The 17,630-nt window shown below is 50.6% G+C and overlaps 1 protein-coding gene across 2 annotated transcripts in view; it reads right to left on the bottom strand.

Annotated features, from left to right (window-relative positions):
* C1QB (complement C1q B chain) overlaps window positions 1–17,630 on the bottom strand; it is a 100,748-nt gene that overhangs the window by 58,315 nt on the left and 24,803 nt on the right. Inside the window, exon 1 of one of the 2 annotated variants that reach the window (XM_069610872.1) lies at window positions 12,796–12,930. The exons of the other annotated variant lie outside the window; for it this stretch is intronic. The gene's annotated coding sequence lies outside the window, so the exon portion shown is untranslated. Of the gene's footprint in view, window positions 1–12,795; window positions 12,931–17,630 lie in introns of those variants that run through there. 2 annotated transcript variants of the gene reach the window in all.

The following is a 17,630-nucleotide window of genomic DNA, read 5'->3' on the forward strand; positions in this document are numbered from 1 at the left end:
CTTATTTCTTGCACTGTACACTCAACCTCCACCGTATTAGAATTGCAGAAAAGATTACACTCCTCCAGATATGATACTATATGGCATTTATAACACGCGTGTACACAAGTGTTCTAGGCCAGTGCCATGCTCTGTACATCCAGTGTACTCTGTTGTTTTCCTTCTGGAGAGGAGAGATTTGGAAAGAAGGCAGGAGGACAATTTTGTTTGATTGGTGGAACATAGAGACCACTTTGAGGACGAATGAGGGATGACATTTCAATAATAGGGTATATGGGTGCATCTGTGTGTGTAGCAAAGCAGGATTAGAGAAAAACTGAGATGTGATGAAAAGCCAATTGTGCCTCATTATAAGTTTGCCGGTCTAGTAGTAATGGCACCGGTAAGGTACCGGTGCCGTTATCGTTATTACCGGACTGGCAAACTACGAGTTCTGCTCACGGGTGCCTTTTCGCCTGCCAGGTCTTACCTGGCGGGCGTACCGGCACCCGTGAGCAGAGCATGTCAGATGCACCAGCACCATTCACGAATGGTGCCGGTGCATCCGGCTACCACATACACATTGAGCCCTACGAGGGCTCAATGGGAATGGGGAAGAATATTTTCTGGCGCCCGCTAATGGGCAATTGCTGGGTACAGCAAGGCCGTAATGACCCGGTAATTGCCCATTCAATTGGGGAAGAATATTTTCTGGCGCCCGCTAATGGGCAATTGCCGGGTACGGCAAGGCCGTAATGACCCGGTAATTGCCCATTCAAAGTGAAGTAAAAAAAATGATACATCGGCAGCGGTGCTAGTTTTACCAGCATGGCTACTGCCAGTATCGTAATGAGGGTCAAAATGGGCCTCATTCCAAGTATGGAGGTAGCCATGACGCTTTTAGCAGCATGGCTACCCCCATACCGGGTACCGGGTCTGGGTTCCTTGAATGGGGAAATACCGGGCCATTCCAACCTTGGAGGGCTCGGTATTTCCACATTCAAGGAACCCGGACCCGGTACATCCCCATTCCCATTTGAGCCCCCATAGGGCTCAATGGGAATGAGGAGGATGCTAACAACGGGCCTGTTAATGACGGGCCCATTTTTAGCATCCTGGTCTGCTCGCGGGACTGGCTAAGGATGCCTGGTTTTACCAGGCGTCCTTAGCGGGTCCCGCAAGCAGACCTCGTAATGAGGCGGTAGGGGGTTAATGGCACTGGCAGCTCTACCAGCGCCATTAACCCCTACCACCAGGTTGTAATTGTGTGTGAAAGGTTGTTGTAGCTACATAGTGGAGTGGATAATGAATTATTTTTTTTTAAAAACTATGAAATCAGATCTTCTATTCCTCTTATTTTCATTCCATGATGTGAAAACACTTTGTATTTTCTTTTATCAGTATATTTTTACACTTAAATGAGTGGAACCAACATGTTGTGGTTATTTCTATTTAAGAAGTGTAAAGGCAAATTATTAGGCCTCATTATGACTTTGGAGGTAGCCATGGTGCTATTAGCACCATGGCTGCCTCCAAAATCGTGTCTGGGTTCCCTGAATGAGGAAATACCTGGCCATTCTGATATCGGAGGGCCCGGTATTTCCCCATTCAGGGCACCCAGACCCGGACAATCTCCAATCCCATTTGAGCCCCCCTAGGGCTCAATGGGAATGGGGAGCATGCTAACAACGGGCCTGTTAATGTCGGGCCCGTTGTTAGCATGCTGGTCCCCTCGCGGGACCCGCAAAGGACGTCTGATCTGACCAGACGTCCAGAGCGGGTCCCGCGAGGGAACCTCGTAATGAGGCGGTACGGGGTTACCGGTGCCGACAACTTTACCGGCGCTGTTAACCCATTACCGCCTCAGTTGTAATGAGGCCCTTAGTGAAGAATGTACAATGTCTGGGCATTTGAATTACCTTTGCTATTCCCAGTCAATGGTATGATATGATATGATATGATATGGCATTTGTAACGCGCCTATACACAAGTGTTTCAAGGCGCGGTGTGGTATTAGATATCCATTTGTGAGAGAGTGACATCCAATGATTGTCTTTTTGCAATATTTTCAGTTTTTAGTTCTGTTGTGGCGGCGTTGCTTGACAAATATATATTGCTTGGTTTCTTGCACGTTCTATCATTTAGTAACAACCATTTTTATGTTATTTAGGGCCTGCAATTCTTATTTTTAAGTAGAGTGTTTAGAGTTAATGCATTAATTGTGCATGTAATGAGTTCCTCTTGTAATGGAAAGAAGATGGATGGGTGCTTTTCTATGTGTTCTTTGGATTTAATTATTCATAAAAAGAAGTACGAATAATTCATAATTAAAAAAAAAGAAAATGAATTACAAATGCCAACAAAGGACTGAAATGAACCTGTGAAAAGGAAAACAATGTGTTTGATATTGTGACATGTTCTAAAAAGATGTATTGAATCATTGACTGTGATTCCTAGTAAACAACAGATATATGAAAACGCAGAATTAGTGAAATAAGTCAGTCGAGCTACAGATACAAGTAGAACCACATCAAAAGAAATCCCAAAATAAGTATAAAATGTCAATTAGGAGATTACTTCAAAAAGGGAAAGATATGAGCACTCAGAAAAAAAGTGAAACACACAGGGGCCGATTCATGGAACAAATGTGCGCCAAAATTTGTGGCGCAAGCGTGAAAAAGCAAGTGCATGTGCACACGTGAGATTCATGGAAGGCCCTGCACGTGTTTTCCCCGGGATGTGCGGCAAATCCGCAGGTGGCACACACGGGCGCACACGTCACTGCAACATCCCGAATGCTGTGCTCAAACGTTAGCGCACACACCAAAAAGGGGGCGGAACACAGGGTGGAACACGCAGAATGGGGAACAACGTGTAAAAATAAGGGCGTAACTGGGGAAGTACTGTTGGGAAGTACACGGAACGCCCACACACACGCGAACCACACTTATTCATGGAATCGAAAAGGGGAAACCTGTGCACGCCTAAAGACACGCACAGGCCTAAAGACGTCCGCCACACGAAGGTTGGCGGAAGCAACCCTGCACAGTATAAAAATGCACGCGAACAACAAACACGTACATACAGCTACGCTGAATGTCCCATTTCTCTCAGCACTGATCATGGGACACTGCAGGAGAAGGAGAATAGCCAGGACCCGCATTTTTTTGCCCAGGACCAGCCTTTTTGGGATGCCTGATGACCAGGTCTATGGCAGGTACAGCTTTCCACCTCATATCATCCTATACCTGGTCCAGGAGTGGGAGGATGACCTCACATCACCCACCTTGTGCTCCCAAGCACTGAGCCCCTTGGAAAGGGTGCTCAATGTACTGCATTTCTTGGCCACTGGGTCATTTCAGCAGACCACTGCCATAGTGGGGGGGTCTCACAGCCCCCGCAGTCACAACTGCCTACACCAGGTGTTGGCAATCATGACTGTGCGACCCTTAGTCCGCAAGCACATATACATGTCCTGAACACCCTCAGAAAGGCAGGCCATGGTCCAGGACTTTTACAGGGTGGCACACTTCCCCAAAGTGCCCGGTGCGCTAGATTGCACCCATGTGCCCCTACGTCCACCTAGGGCCACAGAGAATATCCACCGCAACTGCAAGCACTGACATACCATCAATGTGCAGGTAGTATGCGATGCACAGGGGATCATCACCTCTGTCAATGCTAACTATCCTCGTTCCACCCATGACAGTCTCATATGCAGAATGTCCGCATTGAGCTGGGACCTGGAAGTAGGGAAGCATGGCGACACATGGATCATTGGTGAGTACAAATGCCTGTGCACATGCATGCATGTCACACACAGACAAATACACATACCAAACTAATGACCACCATTATCACCTCCCCAGGGGACAGTGCCTACCCCCTGAGCACCCACATGATGACGCCAATACGGAACCCCACCACCCCACCACAGGTAAAATACAAGGCAGCCCATATTACAACCTGGGCCATAGTGGAGCGCACATTTGGAGTGCTCAAGTCACACTACTGCTCACTTGACTGCTCTGGCAGGCAGCTACTCCATGCACCCCTAGTAGTGTGCAGGATCATTGTGGCAGCTTGTGTCCTGCACACTGTTCCAACAAGGCGGGGCGTACCGGTGGATATGGTGGTGCCCCCACATCCCCAACCACACGCACAGGCGCTGCGCATGGGAGGGGAAAGGGCACGTGGAGGCTGCCCAACTGAGGTGCCCCTCACCTTTTGTAGCCTCCCAGCCATGGCACGGATGTACTAGTACCAATGGGAGGTGCACACAACAATTGTCCTGGGCAACTTGGGTGAGGGGGGCAAGGTACGTGATGCAAAAAGCACCCCTGTGCTCCTGCAAGGCTGCCTGTGGCCCCTTAGGAAAAATGACAGGTCACGCAAGGCTCAGGCATCCCAAAAAATCAAGAAAAAGAGATACAGGACCCCTGTAGCCCACGTGTGTGTAAAAAAACACACGCAGTACACTGTGGCAGCCAGGAACACAAAAAATGCTTACATGATCAACACGCAAGCTAGTACGACTGAAAAAAAGGGGTATGTAACAAACAGGGACACCCGCAGTGAGAAAATTATCCTGCGCGACTCACCGTCTGCCTTGCGTGTAGAAGAAGAACGCGTAGCCAACACCCAGGCCAAAAGAAGAAGTATACACTGTAGTCGCTGAGAAGTATTCGCTTGTGAATCCCAACAACTGGAAAACACAAGCACCGCTCTCCACGAAAAGCACATACAGATTGATGGAAACCCACATGGGACCGTTAACCAGTGCTGAGGGAAACGCCCATGCACACATTACGTCACCTACGCACTTACGCGCTAAGGGCCTTTCCTCGGAATTCATACAAACATGCTGTTTTTCACGTGCCAAATCACTCCGTATCAAGCTGGCCATGCGACAACACACTGAAGACCACGCTCCTGCCCAGAAGACTGAATTACTGCCCCCCAGAGTCCCGAGCAGCCTCCCACGAGCCATCTGCAGCTGCCTGCCTGCTGCCACCGTGCCCTGCCATTTGGTGCCTGCACATCAGCGATCTGCAGGGGTCCAGTTGCTGTGATCACCCCTGCTGGAACAGAAGACTCCCTACTGGTGTTCCATCACTACACAGCCCAGCCCCAGGACCCAGTTGTCCACCCACACCTGCCTCGGGGAATGCCATGTCAGGGCAAACACCAATCGAGACCACTGGCAACACCCAGCCGGAGAGGCAGAGGGCTACCAGCTTCAGTGAAAAGGAAGTTGGTATCCTGGTGGACCAAGTTCTGGGGCATTATGATGCCCTCTTCACACCATCACGCGCCGACAAGGAAGGACGAAGGAGGATCTGTACGGACATAGTGGGTGCCATCAACGCGGAGTGGGTGGTACCCCGCGACATCAAACACGTCCAGAAGCACTGGGAGTACTACAAGTCCAGGACCCCCAAGAAGGCCCGGCACCTCTTAGACGCAGCGGATGCAGTGGGGCGCCGGGGCCAGCTTACCACCCAGCAGATGAGGGTCCTGGAGCGCATTCGCCCAGTGCTTCACCACCAGATCCTTAGGATGCAGTCCCATCTGGAGTCGAGCGGTAAGTACCCAGTGCATGTTGCAGTGTGGTGGTAGTTAGCTACTTGGCTGTATGTGTGACATGGGTCATGTATGGATGTGTGTGTGCAGGGACATAATGATGCTGCATGTGAGTGCAGTCAGGCGTGACCCACATGGATGGTGTATGTGTCACAATGCATCATGCGGAGCAGCATGCCGATTGTACACGTGTATACATGCCTGTTTCTGTACTTGGACATGTTTGGGGTCTGAGAGATGGGTGCTGCTGTCATGGACATGCATGGTGTATATGTCCGTGAGTCTGAGTAGTGTGTGAGTGACTGGTAAACGCCATGGATGCATGACACATGTCCATGATGTGTTTATCCACTGATACAGCCTAGTCATCCTTGTCTCCACTGTGTCTTGAGGTATACAGGGCCAGATGCATGACCCTCCGGTGATGCGTGTGCATGTGATCAGCATGTCCCATGATGCATGTGAGTTTCAGCCCACCATTGAATGTTTCCATGGTGCCTTGGACATGGATGCAAATGTTTGTTGCATGTGCCATGCCTATTCCTGCATGTGTGTTGCCTGCACTGACCCATGTGTTGTGGAGGGACATGATGGAAGTGACGTTTGACAGTGCCACTCATGTGCTATTGTTTTGTGTCTAGGGGACTATTGTACAGTACCCTGATGCTTGTGTTCAATGTCTCCCTTTACACAGTGGCGAGCGAAGAAGAGGGCGGAGACAATGCTGTGGAGGAAAGCGGCAGGGACGCCTCCACCGGCCGCCGATGCAAGGCCCAGTCACCCTCCCAGGACATTCCATCATCCCGGAGCGAGGGGACTGGTGCCGCGTCTGCCACTACGGCTGAAGCGGAAGGGGTGGGTGAGCCCCCACAGGGGCTTGCAACGGCGAAAGACGGTGCAGAGCCATCCAGGTTGGCGGTGTGTATGGAGGAGGAGGAGGCCGCTACACTGCCACACATGGGGCCTGGTGGGGGTGATACCACTGGTGCAAGTGGTGCAGTCCAGGGGCAGGGGCAGGAGGCAGCACAGGTCGCCGCGGAGGGGTCTGTGCATGTCACTGTCCCTGACACTGTGACTGCATCACTGTGCACCAGCAGGGATGCCGTGTTCCAGGCCCGTCTGCAGGTAGGGGGGAGGTCCACATCATCTGGCACTCCTCTACCTGTGGATGTGGGGACCTGTGACCGGATTGAGTCCGTCCTGATTGGCGTTGCGTTGCGCACACGTGACATTCTTGATGAGGTGCGTGCTTCCTGGGGAATGTGTACGACGGCACCGGGGAATTCCATCAGCCCGCAGTCCGTCGTGGTGGCAGAGGCAGTTTCGTCGGAGGCAGCAGCAGGCTCAGCATGGGAGGCATCATGGCTCAGGGCCATCAACACCCCGGGGGCAGGCATCCGCCGAGGGGCAGGAGGACCCCAGACTGGGAGTGTCTTCCATGTGGCAGTGGTTGGGCCGGCAAATAGATGCAGAGAGGCGGCGGGCGGGCGGCGGGCGGAGAGGGCACGGCTCACTATGGTAAGGGCAGAGAACTCCATGTGCAGGGCATCTAGGTGGGCTGAGTGTCTCAAGGCAACTCAAAGGGAGTTGGAGGACGCCATGGATGCATCCCTGTGAGACCCCAAGGCCAGGGAGGAGGCCCGCCTCCGGAACATAGACATGGAGTTCGATGATGCCCTGGCCTGGAACATCAAAAAGTGAGCCGTAGGACTTGCCCGCCCCCTTTGTACATAGTTCTTTAGGCGTAGGTTTCCTTTGTTTTATATTTTTTTGGGGAGTTCATGGACTTTGCTCCCCTTTATGTATATAGTTTTTTATTCATAGGACTTTTTTGTAGGTTTCCTTTTGTTTTGGGATCATGGACCCTTTGGACTTGCATTGCATATAGTTCAAGACTTGTACATACTTTTTTTTTACAATTCCCATGGATCAATGGTTTTCTTTTTTTTTATTATTAGTTAATTCATATTGACATTGGCAATGGACCACTTTTCTTTTTTCATGTCGTGGATTTTTGTTTTTCTTTGGATTTTACTTTTTTTTGGAATTGCTTTCATTATTTCTTAATTCGCAAATTTGATTTTCATTATGTTATTTCATTATGTGTTTTAATACATTTCTTTTTACTTCATGATTGGTGTTGTGTACTATCATTGGTTTTGTTCATGTCTCAATGAACATTGCCTCAGTCATGTGTTGCCACTGTGTGGATCTGTTGTGCATTTATGCATGGCCATGGTGAAACTTTTAAGTTTCTCATGGCATGGGTAATTTGGGAGTGGGTGCAGTGGATGGTTGCCAGCTTGTACTGGGGGGCAGGGGGGATTTGGGTTGGCATTAGGGCCATGGGTCTGTTTTGTTAGGACATGTTTTTTGGTGGGCCATGTGTCGGGGCCTGCTGGCAGGGGCCCGTCAATGGTGGGTGGGGTTTGGGACATGAGTCTGGGCCTGCAGGCAGGTGCCCGTCAATGGGGGGTGGGGTGGGGGATATGAGTCGGGGCCTGCTGGCAGGTGCCCGTCAATGGGGGTGGGTGGGGGGGTGGGGTGACATGAGTCGGGGCCTGCTGGCAGGTGCCCGTCAATGTGGGTGGGTGTGGGGGTGGGAGGACATGAGTCGGGGCCTGCTGGCAGGTGCCTGTCAATGGTGGGTGGGGTGGGGTACATGAGTCGGGGCCTGCTGGCAGGTGCCCGTCACTGGGGGTGGGGTGGGGGACATGTGTCTGGGCTCCCAAGTGCATGGTGCTATGGGGCCTGCCTGCGGGGCATGGTATGGGGAGATGGGCTGCCTGCGGGGCATGGCCAGGGGTATGGGGTGGTCCCCTTTGGTGTGGGCTGCCTGCGGGGTATGAACTCAGGTGATGGGCTGCCTGCGGGGCATGGTATGGGGTGATGAGCTGCCTGCAGGGCATGGCTAGAGGTGTGGGGTGGTTCTCTGTGGTGTGGGATGCCTGCAGGGCATGGACTGGGGTGAAGGGCTGCCTGCGGGGCATGTTATGGGGTGATGGGTGCCTGCGGGGCATGGCCAGGGGTGTGGGGTGGTCCCCTGTGGTGTGGGCTGCCTGCGGGACATGGACTGGGGTGATGGGCTGCCTGCAGGGCATGCCCAGGGGTGATGGGCTGCCTGTGGGGCATGGACTGGGGTAATGGGCTGCCTGCGGGGAATGGCCAGGGGTGTGGGGTGGTCCCCTGTGGTGTGGGCTGCCTGCGGGGCATGGAGAGGGGGGGCACACCCTGGAGGACACTCACTGCCAAATCGCATGTGAAAATCCCTGCGCACCCCCGGAATACATGTACCCCACTCATGCTAGCAAAATCACGTGTAAAACTCCCCGCGCACCCTGGGAATACACGTACCACGCTCGCGTCAGGCCAATCGCGTGCGAAAGTCCACACGCACCCCTGATATACGCGCAGGCAGCCCATCCACCCTCCCCATGCCCCGAAGCCAGCCCAACACCGCAGTCCATGCCCCACAGGCAGCCCATCACCCCAGTCCATCCATACCCCGCAGGCAGCCCATCACCCAAGTCCATGCCCCTCAGGAAGCCCATCACCCCTGGGCATGACCCGCAGGCAGCCCATCACCCCACTCCATGGCCTGCAGGTAGCCCATCATTCCTGGGCATGCCCCACAGGCAGCCCATCACCCCAGTCCATGACCCGCAGGCAGCCCATCCACCCTCCCCATGCTCCACAGGCAGCCCACAACACAGGGGGGACTTTTTCCACACATTTTACCTGACGCAGCGGGGTACATGTATTTGGAGGGGTGCGCAGGGAGTTTTAGACGTGATTTCGCTGGTGCGAGCGGGGGACGCGAATTCCGAGGGGTGCGTGGGGAGTTTTACACACGATTTAGCTGGCGCGAGTGGGGTACGCGTATTCCGAGGGGTGCGTGGGGAGTTTTACATGCGATTTCGCTGGCGCGAATTGGGTATGTGTATTCCGAGGGGTGCGCGAGGAGTTTTACACGCGATTTTGCTAGCGCGAGCGGGGGAAGCGTATTTGGAGAGGTGCGCAGGGAATTTTACACGCGATTTCGCTAACGCGAGCCGGGTGCGTGTATTTGGAGGAGTGCGCGGGGAGTTTTACATGCGATTTCTCTGGCGCGAGTGGGGTACGCATATTCTGAGGGGTACATGGGGAGTTTTACATGCGATTTCGCTGGCACGACCGGAATAAGCATATTCCGAGGGGTGCACAGGGAGTTTTACACGTGATTTTGCTAGCACAAGTGGGGTACGCGTATTCGGAGTGGTGCGCAGGGAGTTTTACATGCGATTTCCCAAGCACAAGCGGGGTACACGTATTCTGAGGGGTGCGCAGGGAGTTTTACACGCGATTTTGCTAACGCGAGCCGGGTGCGTGTATTCGGAGGGGTGCGCAGGGAGTTTTACACGCGATTTCTCTGGCGCGAGTGGGGTACGCATATTCTGAGGGGTACATGGGGTTTCGCTGGCACGACCGGAATAAGCATATTCCGAGGGGTGCACAGGGAGTTTTACACGTGATTTTGCTAGCGCAAGTGGGGTACGCGTATTCGGAGTGGTGCGCAGGGAGTTTTACATGCGATTTCCCAAGCACAAGCGGGGTACACGTATTCTGAGGGGTGCGCAGGGAGTTTTCCACGCGTTGTCATGGTAGGGGGGCTGTATGCTGGTCCACTGGTCTTTGTGCCACTCTGCACCATGGCTGGTTATGGATGAAAGTATCCATGAACACGCTGTGCGCTAAAATGGGTTTTGGCGCACGCGGCTGGCGCAGACTGCCACACGGGCACTCTGCGTGCCAGCCCCATGCGCCACTTGTCCGCTAATTTCTATGAATTACCCCCACAGTCTCTTTGTTGTAAGGAATACAATTAAGAATGTTTCATCATGGAATGTATTCAAAACTCTGGAGGAGTGTGGCACTAAAGCAGAGTTATCTACAAGGGTTTCTACAGAAAAGAAATAGAGGCACATATTAATTAGGGTTCAAATGTAAAAAGAAGTGTTCATTTTAGTTTTGAATTGAACTATAAAGTTTAGTAAAGTAAAGAAAGAACATTCATTTACATTGTTTGGAGCAGAATGGTTACATAGATCTCATATTGAGAGTTTTTTTTAATGAAGAGAGTTTCCATCAAATTTAAATGCCACTTACTTTTGCTATCAGTGAAAGAGAAAGAGGATACAGAGTTAAAGACAAAAGTGAAAATGTAGAAGTAAAACTTTCCTCAGGAACTAAAGGAAAAATGTGGGTATAATTCTGCTGACGTAATAGAACCTCTTATTTTATGGAAATGTTCTTCAATATGCAGCGTCAAGAAATATTTGTGCAAAGTTGTGAAACTATTTCTAGCCTGTTTACATAAAAATAAAAATGCACAGAACAGAACAGGCACTGTTGGAATTGATACAGTCGCCGGAACATTCCGGAGAAATCCCATGGTCCCGAGCCTGCATCCAGAATGTATCTCTGGAGATGAGGCATCAACACTGTAAAGCGTAGAAGTGGGGCACAGCAAGGCACTCATTTTTGTCCTGAAGAAGGTTTGAGACATCTGAGGGCCAGAGTACAAAGGCACGCACATTCCAACTAAAACAAGTGGCAACAACATTTGTTGTGTAATAGAAAGACATATCTGTAGACATATGGGGGGGTATATTAATTGATGAATTATTGTTACAAAGCCTTTTATTCACACAGGCCACAGAAAATATACATCTAATGAGAAGTATAAATGAGTTTATGACTGAGTCCGCTTAATCAAATAGGTTGAGTGGAGTTGGGGCATTAAAATCTTTTTTATCAGGTGTTTGTGTATGAAAATGTCTGTATAATTGTGATATTACCACTTGTCATATTTAAATAAATGTATAATTTATTATTAACTCTGGCTAGGAGTATGTATGTTATTGTGCTGCATTACATCACATCTGCGTAGGCACATATACATGCCACACACACCGCAGGAAAGTTTGAGAGTGTACCAGGAGTGCAATGCCATTACACACTTCCCAGGGTTACTGTGAGCCATTGATTGCATGCATGCTGCGCTATAGCCTCCCCGAGCAACTGAGCACATGTACCGCAAGCATTGGTATTCACCCAATGTACAGGTCATCTGCAAATCAAAGGGAGTCACATGCATGTGAATACCAATTTTCCTGGAAGAAAACATGATAGCTTCATTTGCCGGCGGTCACCACTATACCAGGCCCTGGCAACAGGAACCTTTGGCAACACCTGGCTCATTTGTGAGTATCAACTACAGCACACATGCAAGCATTCACATGACACACAGAATAAGAGAGAACGGCAATCAATGTTAACAACAACCATTTCCACATTCGCAGGGGACAGTACCTACGTACCCTCATCATTCCTCCTCACACCATTAAGGAATCTTGCCACCCCAGCTGAGGCAAGGTATAACGCAGCACACGTAGCCATTAGGGGCATAGTGGAGCACGCATCGGGGGTGCTGAAGTCACGCTTCCGCTGCCTTGACCACTTTGGCAGCATATTTCTATATGACCCACCAGTAGTATGCAATATAATTGTGGCATCTTGTGTCCTGCACCATGTTGCCAGATGGCGTGGCCTACCAGTAGAGCAGCAGGAGTGACAATGCCCTCAGCCACAGACACTACCCGCCCCCTTGGCAGGCCAAAGGGTACAGGGACAGGATGCATACAGACAGCTTTTGCAAAGATACTTCACATGAATTGTAGCCTCTGTGGAGCACACACAGTGAAGCCACATCGCTGCTGCCCTTCTATGATGAATCAAGGATAATCCATCTTGCCCATAACAACACCCTAAGAATATGTGACTGGTAGAGGCAAACTGTGTGTGTGTCCATAGCCATCAAATCAGCTGCACAAACCACTGACACAGTTATAGCAAGTGGAAACAACAGTATATTTGGCGCACACACAAAAGCACACAACACAATCAATGAAACCTGTTTATCGCTTCCACATGCTCACATCCAACAATTGTGCACTCAGATACCCAAGATCTCACAGGAGAACATGAGCAGAAAAGCACAGAATATAATCTAAGCAGTAATGAACACTTGCGAAGACTGCTCTGGCCACCCTAGGCATGGCTCAGCCCAATATGCAGGTGGAGTGGCTATTCCATTCACTACCAACAATATAGCTCATAAAATACATCTACATAGAAATAGTCATACAGACTGTGAAAAGTGCAAGTTCAGTTAAAAAAAGATGCACATATCACCTCAGCTCTGTTGCCTTGAGAGTCTGCTCCAACTGTCCCTAGTCATTCAGCAACGCAACTCTCTGTGGGTCTTCAAAACTGCTGATGCTGGTGAGGTGTGGCGTGCAGGCATTCCACAGCCTTGTGTTCATGCATAGTAGCAACCATGTCCCTCAGCAGAATGCCTCAGAAGAAAGGGAAAAAAAGGCAAGAGCAGGTAACCCATCTCTGCACCCAATGATAGTGTACCCTGGTTCACCCATGCAACAACTGCAAGCAATGACTCACCAGCCTCCCATATCCCTGTCTCCCCCCACAACCAATGCAGCTAGACATTACTCACGTCAGACTAACACAATGAAAAACACCCCACATGGTGACAGCATCACTGCCCACACCACCACCACTGGGTACCCTGCTGAGTGCCATGAAATGACTGCAAGCAATGACTCATCAGCCTCCCATCTCCACGTCTCCCCATGCACCCAATGCAGCTAGAGCTGCTCACCTCAGACCAACACACTGAAAAACACCCCATACAGTGACAGCATCCCTGCCCACGCCATTACCATTGTGTTCCCCCTGAGTGCCATGCAACAACTGCAATCAATGACTCGCCAGTCTCCCCTCTCCATACCTACCACCGCACCCAATGCCGCTGGGCCTGCTCACCTCAGACCAATGCACTGAAAAACACCCCACACAGTGACCGCATCACCGCCCACAACACCACCAATGTGTGCTCCCCTGAGTGCCATGCAACTGCAAGCAATGATTCGCCAGTCTGATATCTGTGTCTCTGCCTGCACCCATGCATTTGGACCTGCTCAACTCACGCCAATGCACATAAATACACCACAAACAGTGAACACATTGTTACCAAAAATGTCACCATACCCTGTGCTTCCCTGAGGGCCATGAACAAACCTTCACAAAGTACACACCTGGCTCCCATCCACAGCATGCATCCATAAATCACCTTCTCAGCTTGCATAGACATGCAGTGGCAACAAAGGTTGGGCTATCATCCTTGACCATCCAGGAGCCTACCCTCGATGTCTTTGAGCTTTGCTTTCCAGAGTGGGCTATGTCCCCTGTGAGGAACTCTGCAAAGTAACAATGCTGGCACACTGCATCAGAGGCAGGTGTACAATGGCTAGTTTAGGACCCCTGGATGGCCAGGTCAATGGCTGGGACAACTCTGAGCCATGTCATCTGGATGGGCTTAGGCATGGTCTGTCAAACCTCCTTGCCTGCTTGCCTAGGCATGCATTTCATATTAAAAAATGGACTTTGTAAATGAATGTTGCATGGAACTGTGAAACTTGACAACCACTGTTTACTGAGCACTACCTTCTGCGTGCCTGGGGTGTGCCCCTGGCCCTTCAAAGCTCCAATGTGTTTAGCTGCTTCCTGCCCTACCAAGGGCCCCACAGCCATCCCCCTTGACCATTCAACCACCTGGGCGTGCACTCCGGAGGTCATGAAGAAGGGGTTGTTCGGTGCCTGGAGGCCAGGGGCCTGTAACCTTCTTATACAGCTCTTTGAAGAGCCATCTTGTGCCCCTGGCCTGAGCTACATGATGGCTGGGCATGCCACTCCCATCCCTGAGAACCTGCCTTGAATGTGGGTTGACAGTTTGCTTGGCTAAGAGCAGACCTGGGACATCCTGCTGGGGTCCCTGTCCCCTGGCCAGAGCGCCACTGATGCACCTCCTAGCCCCTGACCCTTGTGCACCTGGATCACATATGAGTCTGCTGCAGCCCCTGCCCAGTGGGTCCTGCTGTCCTTTGGACAGGGGGCCACATGGACCTTCCAATCCCAGGACAATTGGAATCAGTTGCATTACCAGATGACTGCCCTCCTCTGGAAGTCCAGAAGGTTGACAATTTAAAAAATCCAGTTTATATGTGTGTCCAGAAGGAGGCAGGTTGCTCATGGCCAGAGCTCCTCCTCTGTCACCAAGGGTACATATGATGCAATAATTCACCTTCCTCTGGATTACTGTACACAATGTTCAAGGGACCTGTCTGTGTGCTTCTTGGTTCTTGTTGTCCCACCTGCTCTTTGCATTGAAAATACTGTGCTATTGGACACTACCAGCCTAACACCATCCATCTGGCAGTCACTCTGCCTCCATGGTGAGATGGACCCATAACCATTTCAGCATCCATACTTGGGAGTCCAACAAGAACATTGTTTAACACAATAAACATGTTCCCAGTGCACTGACCTCTAAATCTGCTTGCTGGTGTGTGTGGCAGTATGATGGACATTCCCATGGTGATGGTGGCCAGGGTTGAGACAGGCATATGTGAGCTGTGTGCAAGACCACAAGCTCCATCACAAGAAACAGCAAGGGCCAATTACAAGTGCAGCAACTGAAACATATGCATGTGGACCCAGACACACCATGACTGCTTCCACCAGATTCTCTCCCCCAATGATTCCCTGTTCAGAGATGTGAACTGAACACATTCCATTCACAGGAAATTTAAAGAATCATGTGATGGATTAAAGCCACTACCTCGCCAAATTGGGATTGGCCAATTAGCCTGCCTGCTGCCTTCCTTGGATGTGGTGTCTGTTTGTCAAGATCACTCACTTGAACTGAAACTTGATTCACCCTTACCTGTGAGCACCATGGTAGGCCCGGGAAGTTGACATGCCAGACATCACTGTGTATGTTTGCTGACAAACGGAGGTGCAAAATTAACAAGTGTAACTACAGTCACTGAACTGACCATCATATGCCATAATGTTCTAGGTTTGATCAATGCACGCGTGCCAGGAGATCAGCGTCTGCTGGCACGTATTAGTTGAACATCATCCATGGAAATCAACGTAACTGTGCCAGCCATCAAAAGGGATATCAGTATCTCAATGAACCATTTGCACTGTAACCATACTAGCCATGTGTACAGACCCATGTATGCCTCACTCATTGAGAAAAGAAAAAGCCACTGTATGTATACTCACAGTAGATGCACCTGCCCGAGCCTAGCAATGGTGATGCCTTGCACCGACCTTGGGCCAATCTGCACTCACTTTGAGACTTCTGGGGGACAGAAGCAACAGAGCATGCAAAGCCACAACACTTGAGGGGTTGACAAGTCAACCACATATGCACCAGCAGCCCAACCTGCACTGATGGGTGGTGGTGGAAGGGGAGGGACTGGCCTCAGGCACAAATGAAAGTAGGAGAGGTCACGCCATGTGCCAACACTAGTATGGTGACAGGGTGGGTTGACACCCCACTAAACAGTTGTTCTGAACTGCTGCCCATAGGTGCTCAGTACTGAGGCTGTAAAACATGGCTGAGAGTGCATGCACTGGGGAATACAACCCCATCCCTGTCCACTATGAACTGGTCAGCAGTGAGCTTCCAGGGTGCTACACCTCTTCTCTGGCTGTAGTGGGAAGACATCCAGATATAAGGGGGCCCACCTGAGGGGGCATACCCTTGACACATTCCCAAGGTGGGTGGAATCCATTTCCTAAAAATACTGCCATGAATGTGGGAGGCACGCCAGCATGGGGAAGGTTTTGCGGGTGCCCCCCAGATAGAGCCACAGTTCTGGGCTGGGGATTAACCAACACAATGAGTGTGTGTGCCATGCACAGATGGACATGCCTATGGCAACAACAAGATGGATGCCCTATGGCAACAATAACAAGGTCACATCAATGAGTGTGAGCTTCAATGAATACACCAACATTTGAAATCAGGTACAGAGTAATCACTGGCTGTGAAGTAAACAAATTACCACCAGAGTAAATTCTGCACTCTGGACACAGGGGTTAGTTTACCCTGGGATGCAGGCACAAGGCGGTGCATCGGTGGCAGGCATTAAAGTCAGGCACACTCATTGTCAAGTTTCCTGGGGAACTGTGGGGTACCCTTGGATGCAGGGGAGGGAGAGGAGCACCAAGGGAGGAGTGGAAGGGCTGTGGAGTGAAAGTACAAGTGGGGGAGCTGATGGGAAGGATGGAAGAGGGATAGAGGGACTGGGTAAAGAGGAGACAGGGTGAATAATGCACATCTGTGGAGCAGAGTGAGAGAGTGACATTGGGGACCAAGGAGGAGTTCAGCTGTTTGAGTGGGTGAGGACTGAGAGAAGGGGGAAAGAGAGGGAAACAGAGACAGAAAGAGAGGAAAAGAAGGAATCAGTGGCAGAGAGTCGAGGAGGCACACTGTTGTAAATGTAGCACAGGATGGTGATGAAGGAGGACACTAGGGGGAGAGGGTGAAGGGCAGACTGGCAAAGAAAGGATACCTGCTAAAGGGGACCCCTCAGCTTCACATACCCCTACCAACATTTCAACCCCCCATGGCATGAAACCCAGAAAGAGACCAGGGTCCTAAATCACCACGCATATAACGCTGTGGCACCCCCACTCCAGACTCTGCCACACCCACCGATCATCCTTGTTGAACACAACAGTTCATGGACAGCTCAACTTGCAGGGACAACAGATTAAAATAAGCTGTGGGGAGGGGAAGATATTTCACATGCATGTGCCCACAACACACTGTCAAATACATTGCAGTCACTCACAGTCCAAGATTTTGACAACAATTTTGAAAAGAAAAGTCATGCAATACATTAAAGATGAGAAAACATACAGAAAACCAATCGAAAGCAACAAGTGACTGTATGTGCAACATATCTAAAAGCTGACAGTGGACCACATGTGCCAAGCAGTACAAATCCTGAAAGTCCTAGTGTGCTAAATCAGTCCTGTGGAATGCAGGGAGACATACACCCTGCCATCAGTGTGCATGTGAGGTGATGTACACCTTTTGGCAAGGCACCCTCCTGACACTCATGTTATTATTTTTTTTCTTTTTTTAA

This window comes from Ambystoma mexicanum, chromosome 8 (genome assembly GCF_040938575.1).
Source record: "Ambystoma mexicanum isolate Mex_15411 chromosome 8, UKY_AmexF1_1, whole genome shotgun sequence".
NCBI classification, from domain to species: Eukaryota; Metazoa; Chordata; class Amphibia; order Caudata; family Ambystomatidae; genus Ambystoma; species Ambystoma mexicanum.